The sequence below is a fragment of the Aotus nancymaae genome, unplaced genomic scaffold (genome assembly GCF_030222135.1).
Source record: "Aotus nancymaae isolate 86718 unplaced genomic scaffold, 86718_ANA_hifiasm-v0.15.2.pri h1tg000029l, whole genome shotgun sequence".
Lineage (NCBI taxonomy): Eukaryota > Metazoa > Chordata > Mammalia > Primates > Aotidae > Aotus > Aotus nancymaae.
The window spans coordinates 62,974,286-62,991,522 of NW_026988442.1; the positions used below are offsets into that span (position 1 = coordinate 62,974,286).

General features: G+C 43.3%; 1 protein-coding gene across 1 annotated transcript in view; it reads right to left on the minus strand.

Annotated features, from left to right (window-relative positions):
• Positions 1 to 6,117: 6,117 nt before the first annotated feature.
• The window catches only part of KIF5C (kinesin family member 5C), a 153,490-nt gene continuing 142,370 nt past the window's right edge, over positions 6,118 to 17,237 (minus strand). The window contains exon 26 of the mRNA XM_021668895.2: positions 6,118 to 9,823. The gene's annotated coding sequence lies outside the window, so the exon portion shown is untranslated. The remainder of the gene's footprint in view (positions 9,824 to 17,237) is intronic.

Genomic DNA, 17,237 nt, shown 5'->3' on the forward strand with positions numbered 1-17,237 from the left:
TCATGCCTCAGCCTCCCGAGTAGCTGGGATTACAGGCATGTGCCACCACACCTAGCTAGTATTTTTGTATTTTTAGCAGATACAAGGTTTCACCATGTTGGCCAGGTTGGTCTCGAACTCCTGACCTCAAGTGATCCACCTGCCTTGACCTCCCAAAGTGCTGGGATTACAGGCGTGAGCCACTGTGCCCAGCCCTTATGGTCCTTTTAATGCGATAGGTAAATGAGGGAAAGAAATACCAGTGTGGAGAAAGTTATTCGTGTAAAATCAGAGTTCTATTAGCACTAACACACCAAGCATAACCCTTCCTGAGGAACTCTGCAGCTGCTGTTCCATCGTTTGCACCTACCTCCTAGTCTCTGCATGGCTGGCTCCCTCATTCACTAAGGCCTTCCCTGACTATCCAGCCAAAACTAGACTGGAGTTACTTGCCATCACAGCAAGTAACTGGTTTCTTCTTTTCATAGCACTTGAATATACTAAGTCATTTTAGAAGGTGTTGTTCACTTGTTTATAATTTGCCTCTAAGGAAATGAAGACTGTGTCTTGTTTTATTCACATCTCTCTCCAGCTCTGGAAACAATGCTTAGTATAAGGTAGGTGCTCCAATATTTATTGAAATAAATAAACACTAATGTTTTTACAGAGGCTTTTTCAGTTCATCACATGGAGATTTCAGCTGCTCCCATATGAGACAGCTTAGATCTGGGAGTAAACTCAGATCAGGAAGTGAGGCAGGATGTGAACCCAGTCCCTCTGCACTCCTCCCAGGAGAGCTCAGCCTCTTGGTTAAGAACGTGGACTCTGGAGCCAGCTCCACCACTACCTTGCTTTGTGATGTTGGGTGACTCACTTAACATCTCCACACCTCTGTTTTTTCATATGGGGTGAATAACAGTACCACCCTCACTCATTCCTTGTAGGAGATTTCCAGAATGCATGTGAAGGACTAGCTATTTTAGAATGCATTGTGAGCCAAGTGCGACACTAAGAGAGATTAGGTAATTTGTTTGAGGCACTTGGTTGATAAGGAAAGGTGGAACTACTGGGACTCCAGTCTACACTGCTGAAGTTCACTCTTGATCACAGGGCACCTGCCACACGGTACTCACTCAACAGATGACTGCGGCAAAACATTTCCACACAAGTAATGCCAATACTCGGGCTAATCAAGTCAGGACGGCGTATTGCCAGTATATTCTTGTGATTAGCTTTGGTCTTTGCCTGCTGAGGGTTGGTGCAGCAGAGTGAGCCCTCAGCAGAGTGAGGAGAAGGGTGGCGTGCTGGGTTTGGACTCTTTCCTGCTGGTGTGCATGGAGCAAAGTGAGTCATTTGACTTCACCGGGTGGAACCAGATCATTCCCAAGGCCCTCATAGTCTCCTAAGTCCTGGTGACGTACTCCTTATTTCTTTAAGAACTCCCCAATTTATTTGTTCAGCATAGGAAAGGGAAAGCTATTTGGAAAGCACTATTTGTTGACAATGACTCATAGGGAAGATTGGGAGCGACATTCTATAGCAGCTTCCAGCCCGTACCTCTGAGATGGACAAGCAGGGGACTGTAAGAGACGGAACCTGGGCTCTACAGTCAAAACTAACAAAGTGACCTTGGACACGTGACTTCAACTCGATTTTGATGTTCTCATGGGTTTCTGACAGTCTAAAGAGAGACAAAGCATTTAAAGTAGAGGCCCTGATCATAGTCATCTAGTGTTTAGGAGCGGCGGGCCAGCATGCGGACAGAGCAGGCTTGCACTCAACAGTGGGTTCCTGCCTCTGCTATGTGTTCTGGGACAGGAACGTTCCAATACCTGGGTTATGGAAGGGAAGCAGACAACTTGTTTCCAGATGCTGGCAGAAGCCGAGTGTGCTTTTGTGTGCTGGTTTGGCTAAGTGACTCCTTGAGCATCTCTAATCTCCCTTTGGGGAACTTGTTAAGCTCCTACAAAGATCCTGCCAGGATTTAGTCTCTCAGCATTAACTGTGATTACTGGGCTTTTGGCTCCATGTATGGGAAACTGAGTGGACTTGATTCATGATCGAGCGTCAGGACGTTGAGTGAAGGGCACTTACCTGCGCCCTCTGGTGTGAAAAGCCACAAGGCACAGAGCATGGAAACTAGCCTGGAACCCTACTCCCTGCACCACACTGCAGAGGGTGTGTCATACTCTCTACCCATGAAATAGCCTAAGAGTAGGGTTCCCCCAAGAGGAAAGAGGGTGGAGAAGTGGGTACAATGAACTGGATGTTTGTGTCTCACCAAAATTTATGTGCTGGAATCCTAATCCAATGTGACGATATTAGCAGGTAGAGCCTTTTTGGGGTGATTAGCTCATCAGGGTGAGTTTATTAGTCATCACGAATGAGTTCAGTACCTTATAAGAGGGACCCCAGAGAGCTCTCTCCTCCCTTCCACCATGTGTGGACACAGCAAGAAGTCGGGAGTCTGCAACCAGGAAGAAGTCTTCACCAGAGCGGTGCTGGCTGGCACCCTCGGCTTGGACTTCCAGCCTCCAAAACTGTGAAAACTAGATGTGTGATGTTCATAAGCCTCCCAGTCCATGGCACTTTGTTACAGCAGCCCCAACTGATGAAGACAGTGCATAAAGAAAGAACCCTACATGGAGAGCTACAAAGAGATCTGATGTCACCAAGTAGAATCAGACAATTCCCAATGTCTCCGCATGTTCTTTCCTCTACTCTAAGTATTGGTGATGCTAGGTAGAAGACAATAGCTGGGGTCCAAGATAAACATACTTTCTCCTAGGAAGTTTTTAACAAAAACAATACCTTATATTCAAGTGCGCTGTTATAAAATGTCTTCCTACAGTTTCTCATCCGATCCCTGAAAGGCACTGTGAAGAATGGAGCATCATGGGCTAAATTCAGGTATGGAGATGAACTCACTGAGATTCTGCATAGTTAAACCACTGGTCCACAATCCCCTAGCGAGTGGATGTGAAGCTAAGTCAGGACCAGGTTCCGCATGCATCATTCTTTCCATGTGGAATTACTCAGTAGTACCACTGCCTACCAGCCAGTACTCCAGAGGTATTTTGCTATTGCATATAGGTCCCAGAAAGGGGCTACAGGGCAGCAAGAATGCTGGGCTGGAGGTTGAGGTCTGTAGGCAGGCAGCTGGGCGCTGGCTGAAGGAGTCAGCATCTGGTCACCTAGACACATCTGCCACCAGCCTGTGCTCCTAGGTAGCCGATCAGAACACCCTCAGACAGGAGAGGCACAGATAAACGGAGGAGCTCGTAAGGGAACCCCACTGTTTCAGCCTTCTGTGGTTGAACTCACACGTGATTGTGTGGTATGATTGGCATGTTTATTTTTTCTAAAACCTAAAGCTCTAAAATGAAATCCTATTAATCATTATGTTGGGGCCGGAGGTGAGGTAGAGGACAGCCTCCTCTGAGGCTTCACCCATCCCTGGCAATGAAAGGAAACCCATCCAGTGCGCCCCTCAGTCCTTCCCTGAGAGCCATTTCAGGTGGGGCAAGAGAGTACTGAGAGCTTTTTACTGAAACAGAATATAGGTTATACATGTTTTAATGCAGACAGAGAGAATTAGTGTCTTAAAGAAAAAAAATCCACATGGATAATAAGTTTAATTCTTATGACCCACAATTTGAAAACTGACAGAGGTAATGGCTACACTTAGCTTCTAAGTATGTTATGTGTGAAAAAGATTCTGACAAGGGCGCTACTGAAATGCAGCCTTCCTGTAGAGTTCAGTGTCATCGGCACCCTTGCTGTGAGGCATCCTCCTTCATTACTATCTTCTTTTCTAGACACATTCGATTGCTTAAAGTAATTCAAATCACAATGAGGTTTCAGATTCCAATGAAAGGAAAGACTAGAAAAGTTGCAAAGGCATACAGCTTTGTATAAAGTCTTTACAAAAGGGCTTTTGAGGTTGGCTGCTGCTTATCACTATTATAGAGAGAGGTACACGTGTGTATATACACATGTATACACACACACACACACTATATATATATATATATATATATATATATATATATCCCAATCACTATTCAGAAAGGCAGTATTACTTGCTGCTGCGAGCATGAGCCTTGGAACCAGACTGTGTGGATTTCAATCCTGGCACCTCCTCTTGCCAGCTGTGAGACCTTGGGCAGGTTACTTAACCTCTCTGCGCCTGTTTCCTCACCTGTAAAGAAGAGATAATGGTGCATTCCTCATGGGGTTATTAGGAAGATTAGATGGATTAATACATGTAAAGCACTTAAAACAGTGTCTGGCACACAGCCAGAATAGTGCCCTGGAATTAATTGACTGCTTATTGTAGCTTTCTGAGCATTACAAGATTCTGATGCTGTTTCATGTCATCCAGAACAAGTTTGTCAATTTCTCTAATTTCATTTACATTCTGAAGGAATAAAATATTGTTGTAGGCAAATCTTGAACAGCTATACTATGAGAATCATTTGCAATCTGGGCATGGGGAAGGGTGAAGGTTTGAAAGGTGTTCGGTGAGAAAGAGGGCATCCTGGAAGTCCAGAGCAAACTGCTCTTGCACTGGGGATTCAAAGCAGATAGAGAATCCCAGCCTTTGCCATCCAGGGTACTGCAGGAAGACAGACCACCAACAGTGGTTACCTACAGGATCTTTTTATTATTATTTTGAACCCAACTAACCACACAGAGAGATTGGTGTTTTCTTTGCCAATTGGACGATGAACCACCAAACACCAAAAGGAAAGTGAAAACCCCATGGCTCAGGATGCCTTTGTCAAGTAAGACCACATTTTCAACTAATGTGTCACCCAAGCGGTGCCTCCTATTTCTGTTCAGGTATTATGTACACAAGACAAATAACAAGACACGACCTGTCGCAAATGCTAGAATGAAACTTGCCAATACACACATCACCAGCAATTGCCTTTGCAGATTATTGCTCCAGTTCCACTTTCTCCCACACATGCTCCAGCTCTGTGCTTCTGAGGCAAAGCCAGAGCCCAGTTCAGAGCTTGGTGAAACAAGAAACCTCAAGAAAGGCTTGCAGGAACCAAGAGAACACTGGCATCAATGCAGTCCAACCGCATCGCAAAGCTGCTGTGTTCTGGGATCTGTGGGGGTCATTTCCCATTGATATTTAAATTTGCTTTGTAATCTGGTTCTTTCAGAGAACTGCTTTCCCATCTAAAACACACAGGCATCAGCTGAATATTCAATTACCACGTTTGAAATTTACTACATAAGTCACCTTTAACAATCTGATATCTGGAAACTTCCTCTTAAGAGTTCTTGAGAGAATAACAATTTCAAAAAAGATGGGTAAGACGGCATAAAAGCACACCATTTGCAGTGCCCTCAATTACACGTTCACTTGGCATCTATCCCTTCCATTTTTAATCAATTAAGGGAATGAGGTTTACTGTCTGGCTCTCATGCACCATTAATCAAACCAAGCACAAGAATGAGGATGCTTTACATACACAATGTCATGCATGGTCACATGGTTCTAGTGACCCGAGGTAGGGACGTCTCCTTGTTATGAGAGCAGATAAAAAATAATCCTGTGTCCTGGCACTGGTTATCCTCCAAAGGATTCATGCTCTGGTGTCCTCTCAAGAGATCTCAGACCTGTACATTAACACTAAGAATCCGTAGGTTAAACAGAAATATAAATAATCCAGTCCTCAAAAGATCCCGATACTCTTTCAACATATGCAAACAGGGCTCCAATTCATTAGGTGGAGAATTAACACCCTTCTCAGGCAAGAAGAAATTCAGATATTCAGCAAATACACTGCTCTACTGAGCTTTAAAGTCAATCCTACTTTTTAAAAAGCGAATAAGACACTTTTTTACATCAGTTGCTATCTTTTCAGAATGGAAGTAATCCAAATGTCAAGTTTTCTTAGTTCTGAAATGAAAAAAAAAAAAACTTTTTTTAGAGCAAGTATTTAAGCAAAGTGAAAGAAAGAATGGTCAAGGTTGACTTTGTTTATGCTGCGTACTGGAGCACCTGCTCACTTGAAGTGAACTCTTTTGAGGCCAGAACATGGCTCATCCCCTCACGGGCACTGACATCTTCAATGACTGTACCTTCAGGATGACTCAAATAAGGAGAAACAGACCAGCCAAAGTTTAATTCAATTTTATTTTCCACTTTTAGTATTTTTCAAATTATACAACATGCAGTCTGCCAGAGTACCCATACATCTTCATTTTAGAACCTAGAAGATTACCAAAATTTTCCAAGGGCCAGGGGAGGGTGACCTCCACATCTTTTGTTCCATGGACTATAGTACACATCGTTATTGATATAAACCACGATTCTCCCCTCAAACCCCTCAAACAAGTTTGTCCACAATTTTTTTAATGTGAAAGCTACTGTACAAATACATAAAGCCCAGAAAACACACATCTGCAGTACACAGGACACACTTTACAAACTAGACATGTATAATTCTACAGAATGCCCTATTCCCCTTATATCTGCACACAATCAACAGTATTTAAAATTGATACACAATTTTTAAATAAGTAAGCAGACTTCATGGAGTGGCGCTTCCTTCGGCAGTTATCCAGCTATTATTCAACGCTTGGTGTAAAAAGGCTAAATTGTTAGTGTTAAGTGAAGCAATTTTAGACTATGATGGTTTCTTTAGTTTGCTCAAGATTCTGGGTGAGTCAATGAAGTGAAATCTTCCCCCCACCCTCTGCCAATGAGAAACTTTCCCAATATGTCATATAGCTAGAGTCCAAATGTCTCCTGCCCTACTTAAAAAAAAAAAAAGAATGCACTTCGAAAGAGGGGATTGTTAAAAACTTTATTTGCTTTCAGTTATTTCTATAGGAACTAGCGCTTCTTTATGTAAACTTTAGGGCTTTAAAAAGTCACTAGATGCTACATTCTAAACAAACATTTTTATTTCTTCATTTATCCCAATATATCTATAAATTCTGATTTTCTTAATCACATGATTCTATTTCCTCTAAAAGTCTTAATCTGAAACTCTTACGGTTCTGTCTATTGCCTGTTTAACAAAAGAAAAGTGTGCAGCATTTGAAGAGATGATATGTTTGCACAGAATTCTCTAGTAATTGACAAAAACATATTTGGCATTATATATTTTAGTTCCCAACCATAAATCTTGATATCTCAAACATTCTCCTAATTTACCAATCCACCATCCTGCAGATAAAGATTACTTGTATAAACCATCTGGCTGTTCTCTTAGAGCATCAAAGAATAAACTTTCAAGAAGTAGCATGAAATGTAAAATTATTCATAGAGGAGAAAAAGACACACATACACGCTAGTCAAAAGCTGCATATAACCAAAAACATAATCATGAGCTTAGTTGTTCAGAAGTGTGGTTTTTACATTTAAAGTACAGGGAGCGACAGTCTAAAAACCTGAAAATTGCACCATTGTGGCTTTTTAAAAAAGTGGCCTACAGAGAACATGGTCCTGATATAATAACTGGCTTATGATACATAGCAATATTTAAGGATCCATTTGAATAATCCATTCCAATAATTTGCCTCCCTTTTAGTCACAGTATAGGAAAATTAGATTAGAAGTCCTATAAAGATTGAAGCTAGGTGAACTGACTGGCTGATCAGCAACTAGCAGAATTATCTTTAAGAGACATCAAAGCCAACTTTCTCTGTGAATAAAGTAAAGCAAATTTTGTCAGTCCCTTGTAAAGATCAAGTAATAGGGAACTACAAGTGAATGTTTCCCTTTGAAACATGAAAGTGTTAAGCAATTCTTCAGAAGTAGAAAGGGGTTACCCAGGGAAAAATCACTCTGGAAAGAATCTAAAACAATCTATTTTATGATGGGTATTAGCAAGAACCAAAAATCATTACTGACCTTTCTTCAATTTCCGAACAAAAAGTAATACAATTGCATAATGGATAGTAGTAATATGACAATTATTAAATGGCAATCTTCTCAAACACCAATGTTTTACCTTCCCAAATCAGAGGGAAACATATTAACAAGGTTATGTGGCGAATGTTATTGCCTGATAAGCTTTGCAAAAGCTGCCCCACAAGGACCCTCCTATCAGACTGTAAATAATGATGGAGCAGGTATATTGGGCTGGCACTGATAACAAAATCGAAGAAGGAAAAAAATTAAACAAATGCAAAATTGCCATCTTCACGAAATAAATACTTCGATAGAATTTGTCCTCCTCTCTCCCCTTTTCCCCCCACCCAAAACAAAACACACATAAACAAAGTGCAACTTTTACCAAATAAATTAAGTCAAAGTGGGTTTGTTTTGCTAGGGAAATTTTATACAAGAAATGTTTGGATGTCAATGCACAGTTCTTAGCACTTTACACACACACACACACACACACACACACACACACTTGAACTACCTTCGACCCACACAGCCATGAGAAAAGCCCAGTCTCCCCTGGCATATACTTCATTACAGTGGTGAAAGCTTCAGGGTACAGTGCCAGCTCACCCATCTTGGGCCCACATCATGAGAGGATAGGAGCTTTCACCGAGATTGGTTTCATTGTCATTGACTTACCCCCAAATTTGTCAAAAAAAATAGCAGCACACAAGACCAACTTAACTGAATCTTTGTCAGTTTCTCTGAAAACTTTACTACTTGGAAATTGATCTTCTTAATATGCACAACTGGAAGTAAGGGTTGATTCAGCTTTAGATTTATGTATTTGAATAAAGTAATAACTAAATGTAAAATATCCAACTATATGGATTTTTTCTAATTGTGCCTAAGAAGATGAAACCTATTTGGTGTCAAAGAATTCAAATTAAACAGTCTGCAATAACGGGTTAAAATAATAACTTATTCATGGCAACTTATTCATAGACAAGCACAAAGAACAAAATCTTCTCAAGTACTTTCTCCCCAAGGCTTCCTTTTTCAACTGCTGGAATGATGCTGGATTTCTTCAGCAATACCCCCTCAAACTGAAAATGGTTAGAGAAAGAGGCCATTCCTGATGCAAGCTCCAGAGGATCAGGGAGGAAGAAGTGAGGAGAGGGGCAGTCACATTTCCATTTATCCAACTCTGCAGCATTTTCAGCACTTCTGAAAGAATGATGTTCAAACCAGGCCGGTCAAGACTAGTTGCTGCAGGTTCAAAAGCAAGCAGCTCGGAGGTGAATTTTATGACTTTTTGCATTTACGTAGATGTATTTGAATGAACAAATTCTACATTGCCACTGTCAGACTGTTTTTCTGCCCCAAAGAAATTTGCTTTGCATTTTAACAGGTGCCATACTAAAAGGTATATTTTACAGATCCAAAGATGTGACCAGGATATTCAAAAGTGTCCTTGGGGTAATTTGTTTCGGAAAAGTGTTCAGAATGAAAACTGTGAACCCTATAGCAGCACTTTTTGTTCCTTAAAAATATAAAGTAATGTGTTTATTTTACAGGAAACCAGACAGTTGAGGCGAGCATGATCACCTGCCTCCACGGCACTTGGTTGTTCTCCTCCAGGGAATGGCACATTAGGGCGTACAGATGGGACAGTGCACTGCCCAGAGGAGGCTCCAGGGACCACCCAGAAACCACCCAGCACCCTGGAGGCCGAGTCAGCGGTAATGGTTTCTGCTTAGTAAGTGGATCTTCTGCAACCATCTCCTTCAGATTTCTCAGAAAGAGAAAAGTCCGAGCACACATCTGTACACACAGAAACTCTACACAGCTCAAAGACCTGAAACTGGTGTACTGCAGATGGCTGGGGTAAGCAAGTATAAAAAAAAATGGAAACTGTAAGAGGGAAAAAAATAAAGGAATTGGTGATTACTGTAGTCCTTGACATGCTACATGGAGTCGTATCTGTTGAAAGAGAACCAAAGAGAGAACATAGGAATTAGAGAACACAGTAGAAATTTACTCATCAAAAAAAATTTAATTCTAGATGTTTAGACCAGAGCTTTCAGATACAAATATAACATGAATCACATATTTGTTTGTTTTTATTTGTTTGTTTTTGAGACAGAGTTTTGCTCTTGTTGCCCAGGCTGGAGTGCAGCGGGTGTGATCTCAGCTCACTGCAACCTCTGCCTCTCGGGTTCAAGCAATTCTTCTGCCTCAGCCTCCCAAGTAGCTGGGATTACAGGGGCGTGCCATCATGCCCGGCTAATTTTTGTATTTTTAGTAAAGACAGGGTTTTCCCATGTTGGCCAGGCTGGTCTTGAACTCCTGACCTCAGGTGATCCGCCCGCCTCGGCCTCCCAAAGTGCTGGGATTACAGGTGTGAGCCACCATGCCTGGTCTAGCCACATATTTAACTTCAAATTTTCTAGTGGCTACATTAAAAAGTAAAAAGAAATAGGTAAGATTAATTGTAATAGATTTTACATAGCCTAATATATTCAAAATAGTATCATTTCAACATGTAATTGGTATTACATGTTGAGATCGTTTACATTACAAAATTACTACTGAGTTTTTTTTCACACGATAGTGTTTGCAATCTGGTGTATATTTTCCACTTTCAGCACATCTCAATTTGGACTTAGCCACATTTTGAGAGCTCAAAAGGCACATGTGGCTAGTAGCACGTGAACAGCACAGCCTCCTACTTCCTGATTTTAAGTATTTAGTCCTGACAGTCTCAACAGCTCTTCCATAAGTATCTGTTGAGGCTATATATATTCACAGTAACATAATGCATTTTCTCATTCCTAAGGGGGAATTTCTCATTTTCCTGCACTTAGGATAGCAAGCAGGTGCAACAGGGCCCCTAACCCAGGCTCTCTGTAGAAAGAGGTTCCCAGTTCCGAAAAGTATGCTCCATCTCCAGTGGATAATGAGATTCTCCAAAAAAGCACCCCCTTCCATTTCATTCCACTTCTCACCAGAGGTTCGGCTGGTGCTGGGCACATCCCCAGGATGAATGTCTAGACCAGCCTGAGTGGCCTCTGTCAGCCTGTACCCAATGCCAGTAAGCTCAGCTTTCAGAAGACACTGAAAGGCTCTGCTTCCCATCACCAGTTGGAGGCCCTAGCTCTGAGATCTTGCTATAGGTTTTGTGCAGAGCTCATGGTATTCTAGGGGATGGGGACAGGGATGACAAAAGAGGGAGGCAGAACCTCATTCTTGAAAAATACATGGAATTACCTAGTACTGGAAATATGACAGCCACTAAGAAAAGCCCAACTTCTCTTCTGACTTAAAAAAAAACAAGCCTCCATAACCTGACACATTATGCTTTCTGTTTTGCCTCTAGAAGGCTTATATCAAAATTTGGTGCTCAACTGTGGTAAATGTCTCAGATTCCTGCTACCATGCTCTTTTTTTCCCTTCACTCTCCTGATTTATTGCTATAATATTGTAAGCAACCTCACATATTTTGTATCAATCGGCAGGATGTAAGTTACATATAAATGGAAAAATTCACAGTCTAGAAAGGGGTTATAAAAGTAGATAAAAGCAAAGTGGGTGAAAAAGGAGAAGAAATACAGAACAGAAACTGAGTAGAAAATAAAAAAACATAACAACACATTCTTTTTAAAAATACCACCTCTTGGCCAGGCACAGTGGCTCATGCCTGTAATCCCACCACTTTGGTTTGGGAGGCCAAAGCAGGTGGATCACTTGAGGTCAAGAATTGGAGACCAGCCTGGCCAACATGGTGAAACCCCAACTCTACTAAAAATACAAAAATTAGCCAAGCATGGTGGCATGTGCCTGTAGTCTCAACTACTTGGGAGACTGAGGCAGGAGAATCACTTGAACCTGGGAGGCAGAGGCTGCAGTGAGCTGAGATCATGCCACTGCACTCCAGCCTGGGTGACAGAGTGAGACTCGGTCTCAAAAAAAAAAAAAAGAAAAGAAAAGAAAAAAAGAAAAAATATTCAGAGAACTCATTTGGTATAATCTCCCACAACGGCAAAGCTACTCAACTAAGAAGGGCTTAAACAACCCTAGATGGTGATATTCTTGTCATTTTTAGAAGTCACAGAGAGTAAGAGGTATCTTTGGGAAGAATATGGCCTTTCTAGTGAAATTTTGGGCTTTTTGTCAATATTAGAAGTGAAAAACCTAAAAGCATGGCCACAGTTGTTATTGAATATCCATTGTGAGCTGAAAACCATTGGATTGCTGCCTAAATGCCACCATTGACATCACCATTTCACTCTCTCACAGGTTCATTTCTCCAAGCACACTGTCCCCCTGGTCAGATGAGATCCCCCTGGTCAGATTAGACGGCTGTCCTGCATGCCCAGAGGCAGGGAGGTGCCGACACATACCTTGGATTGTGGGATTATGGCCTGACACAATGTTTGCAGCCAAACCGTGTTGACACAGCAAGCACTAGACACACAAATGCAACAGGGCGGCCTCCGTAACTCCAGCAGACCATGAAGTGACACAATTTCCCCTGGAAGGCCTTTCAGCCAAAGCCCCCCATCCCCGCTGGGCAAGATGCAGCAGGTTTTGGCTCAGTTTGGAAGAAACACAGGACTACAAAGGAGGCCCCACCTGCTTAGTTTAGTCACCTCAAGGAGCGTGAGAGAGGAGAACCGAGATTGTGACAGGTTGCTGAAAGGAAAAGCACAGGAGCTCTGCCAGGAAAGCTTCCTTTCTTTACTACCATGCGGCGTTCCTCTTCATCCCCAGTTAAGGATCTCTATAGGCCTGTCTGCTGAGAAGTCTTCCCAGCAGGCCCAAGAAACATGAATTCCAGCAGGATGTTCCCATCCATCCTCCCCACTATCTGGATCTTCATCTCCTTAGATAAATTCATGGGAGAAAATAGACATACATTTTAAAGGTAAATGGTTCAGCCCTGAGATAAAGCATTTCTGACTGCTCTAATCCCAGAGTACTGGGGAGTCTGCAGAGTCGTTAAAACCCAGTCCTGTTGACTCTCTCTTTGAGGGTTCCAAGCAGTCACTCACTCACTCAGAGGCAGGGGACTGGACCAACTGACCCGCTACAGGACTGTCCCTGGAGCTCTGCCAAACTGGAGACGGTAATTCAAAGTGGCAACGTATGACCAGGTTTAGGAGGAAATAAAATCACCTTTCTTTAGAAAGGGTGGGGAAGGCTGAAGAAAGAAGTTAATTATACAAGGGTTTTGCAAGACGTATTTAGAGACCGTTTTCACCCCCAATTTTGGCTTTTGCAATTGCTTGCAGTGGATTTAAGCTTAATCCAAACAGTACATAGTTTTATCTTTTCTTTTGCCTTTTTATAATTCAATCCCTACATTATAAGAATTACCAATTGTACTTTACTTATCACTGCTGAATAGAAGTGGATTTATCTCATTGGAGCTTTGGCACAATTGCTGTGGAGGAACCATTTCAGTCGCTGTGAACTTCTGACTTTGAGAACCGTGAAGCTGAGGAGTATTAAAGCAGAGGAGGCTACTGTGCTGTAGACAGAATCAGGAACTCTTGCCTCTGAGTGATCCCCAATTCCTCCCTTTGGGTTAAGAATGCGAGTTTCAAAGTCCCTCCGCCTCAGCAGTACCCACCTACAGTTATTTCTGTCCTCTCTCCCTGCAGTCCCACCTCCTCTGTCCTCGTCAGGTCTGTCCCCTGACCACTTTAACAGTAGCTAACCTGCATGGGGGCCTAATTTTGCCAGGTGCTCTTCTAAGACGTTTTCCTGTCTACTTTCACATTCTCTCATTCAATCCCAGATAAGCCTGTGATGTGCGCACTATGATCCCAACTTCCCCATGCCAGTTTTCTTAGCTGTCCAGTGGCCAAGAATCTTGTCTGGTGTGACAAGGGGAGATTCTCTTCATATACTTTGACTACAACAACACACCGCAACAGACAGAACGCAGAAGCAGCCGGGGGAGTCCAGCTGCCATCTCTTAAATAGCCAGACGTCAAAGACATTTGCAAAAATGTAAAACAATGCCATGTGGCTATTTTTTTGTTTTGAAAATAGTTATTTTCATTATGAATAGTATTTACAGTAACATGTGTGAGCTTATTACTATTTGTAAATGAATCTGGCAGTATTCTAAATTTTTTGCTTTAATTTCTAATATGATCCGTATCAATAAGTATAACCCATATATATAAAAACTCATTGATCTCTTTTTTTTTTTGAGAAAGATTGCCATTCTGTCACCCAGACTGGAGTGCAGTGGCACAAACATCACAAACCACAGCCTCAAACTCCTGAGCTCAAGCAATCCTCCCACTTCAGCCACCCAAGTAGTTGGGACTATAGGTGTATGCCACCATACACAACTAATTTCTAATTTTTAAATTTTTTTTTTTTTTTTTTTTTTGTAGAGACAGAGTCTCACTATGCTGACCACTTTGGTTCCAAACTCCTGGCTTTGAGTGATCCTCCTGCCTTGACCTCCCAAAGTGCTAGGATTACAGGTGTGAGCCACCATGCCCAGTCCATCGATCTTGTTTAAGAGAAGAAAGGGTCCTAAGGCCAAGAACTTTGAGAACTGTTGCTGAGAAGATCATCGCTCTTAGCCCAGGATCTACCACTCACAGTTGTGGTATCTTGACAGCTCATCTGCCTCTTTGGGATGTAGAATGAGGAGACAGGATCAGGTGATGAGGACCACACAGGTGGGCACTGAGTGCTTGTTCGGCGCCAGGCACTAGGCTAATCATTTATTTGTTTTTATTCGTTTATTTATTTTTGAGGCATGATCTCACTCTGTCACCCAGGCTAGAGTGTGGTGGCACCATCACAGCTCACTGCAGCCTCAAACTCCCCAACTGAAGTGATCCTCCCAGCTCAGCCTCCCAAGTCACTGGAACTACAGGCATGCACCAACACACCTGGCTAATTTTTTTTTATTTTTAGTAGTGACAAGGTCTTGCTGTGTTGCCCAGGCTGGTCTCAAACTCCAGAGCTCAAGCCATCCTCCCACCTCAGCCTCTCAAAGTGCTGGGAGTACAGGAGTGAAAGAATTGAGTTATGCCACAACACACAAAGAACAGGCATCCCAAACTCTGCAAGAAGCAACGAACTCCGGAGTCGCACTGCACCTAGCTCTTTATATTTAGAAAAAGCCCATTTTTCATTAAATTATGTGAAGTTTGGTGCTTTGGACTTTTTATTTGTGGTTTTATTTCAATTTAATTTCTGAATTTGTCTTGATAGTTGTATAAGATCTGTAAGTAGGGAATGTATACTGTTTAAAATGTGCAAATACTTAAGTATTATAACAAAATAATTTAAATAAACTCTGGGGATCTGTGAGAATTTTATCCCTTTAAAAGTACTGTATTTACTACTCAAGTTTGAGAAAATGGTATAAATACAAGAAAACCAAGAAAAAGACCATTCTGCTTTCAGTCTTTGAGGAACATCTAAGGTTTCAGCAATGCCCCACTGGCGCCATCTGGTGGAGACATTTGAACAAGTCCCCTGGCTCGCCAAAGCACTACCTGGAAAGGAAGTGGATTTCCAGGGCCCTCAGAACCAGGGAGCTGGGCAGATGTTTAATCCAGTGTCTGTGTTAAGTGTGGAGCCGCAAAGAAGCACTCAGCACTGCCTGAGAGGTCGATTTTACACCGTCTCCGTTCTCAAGCCTGAGCTGCTGCTTCCCCTCCGTCCCTCTCAGCTGATCACCTGGCTTCTTGCCAGCATGAGAAAAGCTCTAAGGTGAGCTGATCTAAGGTGAGCCGGATCTTGCCTCCCAGCGCACCCCATCTACAGCCCACCCGCATCTGTGCTTCCTCCTCTGCCCCACTGGGCTAGACCATCACCATCGCACACAGCTACGCTGTAGTATCTCCCATCTTACAACAGAAAAGCAACACAACCCTGTCTTAACCCCACATGGCTCCATTCCTCTCATCTCCTTCAAATAAAACTCGCAAAGTGAGTTCAGCTGCCGGCTCTACTTCCTCAGCCACTCTCTCTAGTCCATGCCAAGGTCACGCCATCTGGTCTTCTTCAACTATCCAGTCTCTGTCGTCATCTTACTCAGGCTCTGAGCTGACCACCTTCCTTCTAGGGTCACGGTCTTCACGTGACCTCTGTGCCCCCACATGCTCCTTGGGCCCCTCAGCTGGTGCCACCTCCTTTCTCTGACCTTCCCACTTGCCAGTGCCTGGGCCTGGTCCTGCTCCAACTCGCCCCCCAGCTCTCCTCTCTGCTGTGCCCCGCTTTTCTCTAGGTTGTCTCCTCCAGACCCGTGGCCATAAACGCAATCTACAGGTCACAACTCTCCAGCATGGCCTCATCCCGGCCTCTCTCCTGTGCTCCAGACCCAGAGATCCAGTCACCTATTCCACGCACCCACTTGGGTAGCAGGCTCAGCTGGATGCCTGAGAGGCAGCGCAGAAGCAACGTGATGGAAACCAAGCTTTCCCACAAAACCTGCTCATCCCCCGATTTTCTCTGGCATGGTTAAAAAGGAACCAAGCTTTCCCTAACTGCTAGAGCCCACCCAAATCTCGGAACTACCTTGATTCCCTTCCTTCCTCCTCCTCTTGCTCTCAAACCCTTATCAGTAAGCCTGACAGCTGAATCAGCTCTAAGCAGGCACTGACTTGGACACTTCTCCCCTGCTGCCACCACCCCGGTCCAGTACTGGACCCTCCCCCGTGGCCACCTACAGTGACCCCTAGGTAACCCCCACTTCTTGTTGTTGCCCCATCCCTACCCCTTCTTCTCCAGGGTCCAGCCCAGAGTGACCTTGTCTCATCATGAACCAGGTCCCACTGCTCCCATGCCCACAGCCCCACTGGCCCCTCACACTAGGTTACAATCTAACTTGCCCACAGCCTCAACACCTTCACTTACTTGGGTCCAACTCCCTCCCCATCTACTCTAATGAAGATGGGCTGTCCCGGGTCATGAGCTACCACCTTATCAGCCTTGCTAACATTCCTCAGATAACCCTCATTCATTCCTCCCCTTGAGTGAGCATCGAAACACTCTCTCCCAAGTTTCTGTGTGCCTGGCATTTTTCATCACTAAGTTCTCAACGTAAATGTCACCCCCTCTTCTAAAACAGTGTTCCTACTCCATTAGCCTGTTTTTGTTTTCTTCTGAGCACTTACGACTACTTGAAGTTACCTTGTTTATTTTCTGTCCGTCTTCCCCTAACGAGCATGTCACTGCACAAGAACAGAGCCTGCTTGTCTCATTCACTGTGAAACCAAGTACGGAGCCAGGCCCTCGATGCCAGATCCCACTTGGCAGGTGAGAAAAACTGAAGCTGAAAGAAATCAAGCAACTTGCCCAATGTCACGTGGTTGCACTACACTGACCCATATGTAGGTCTGAGGTTTCAAAAAGA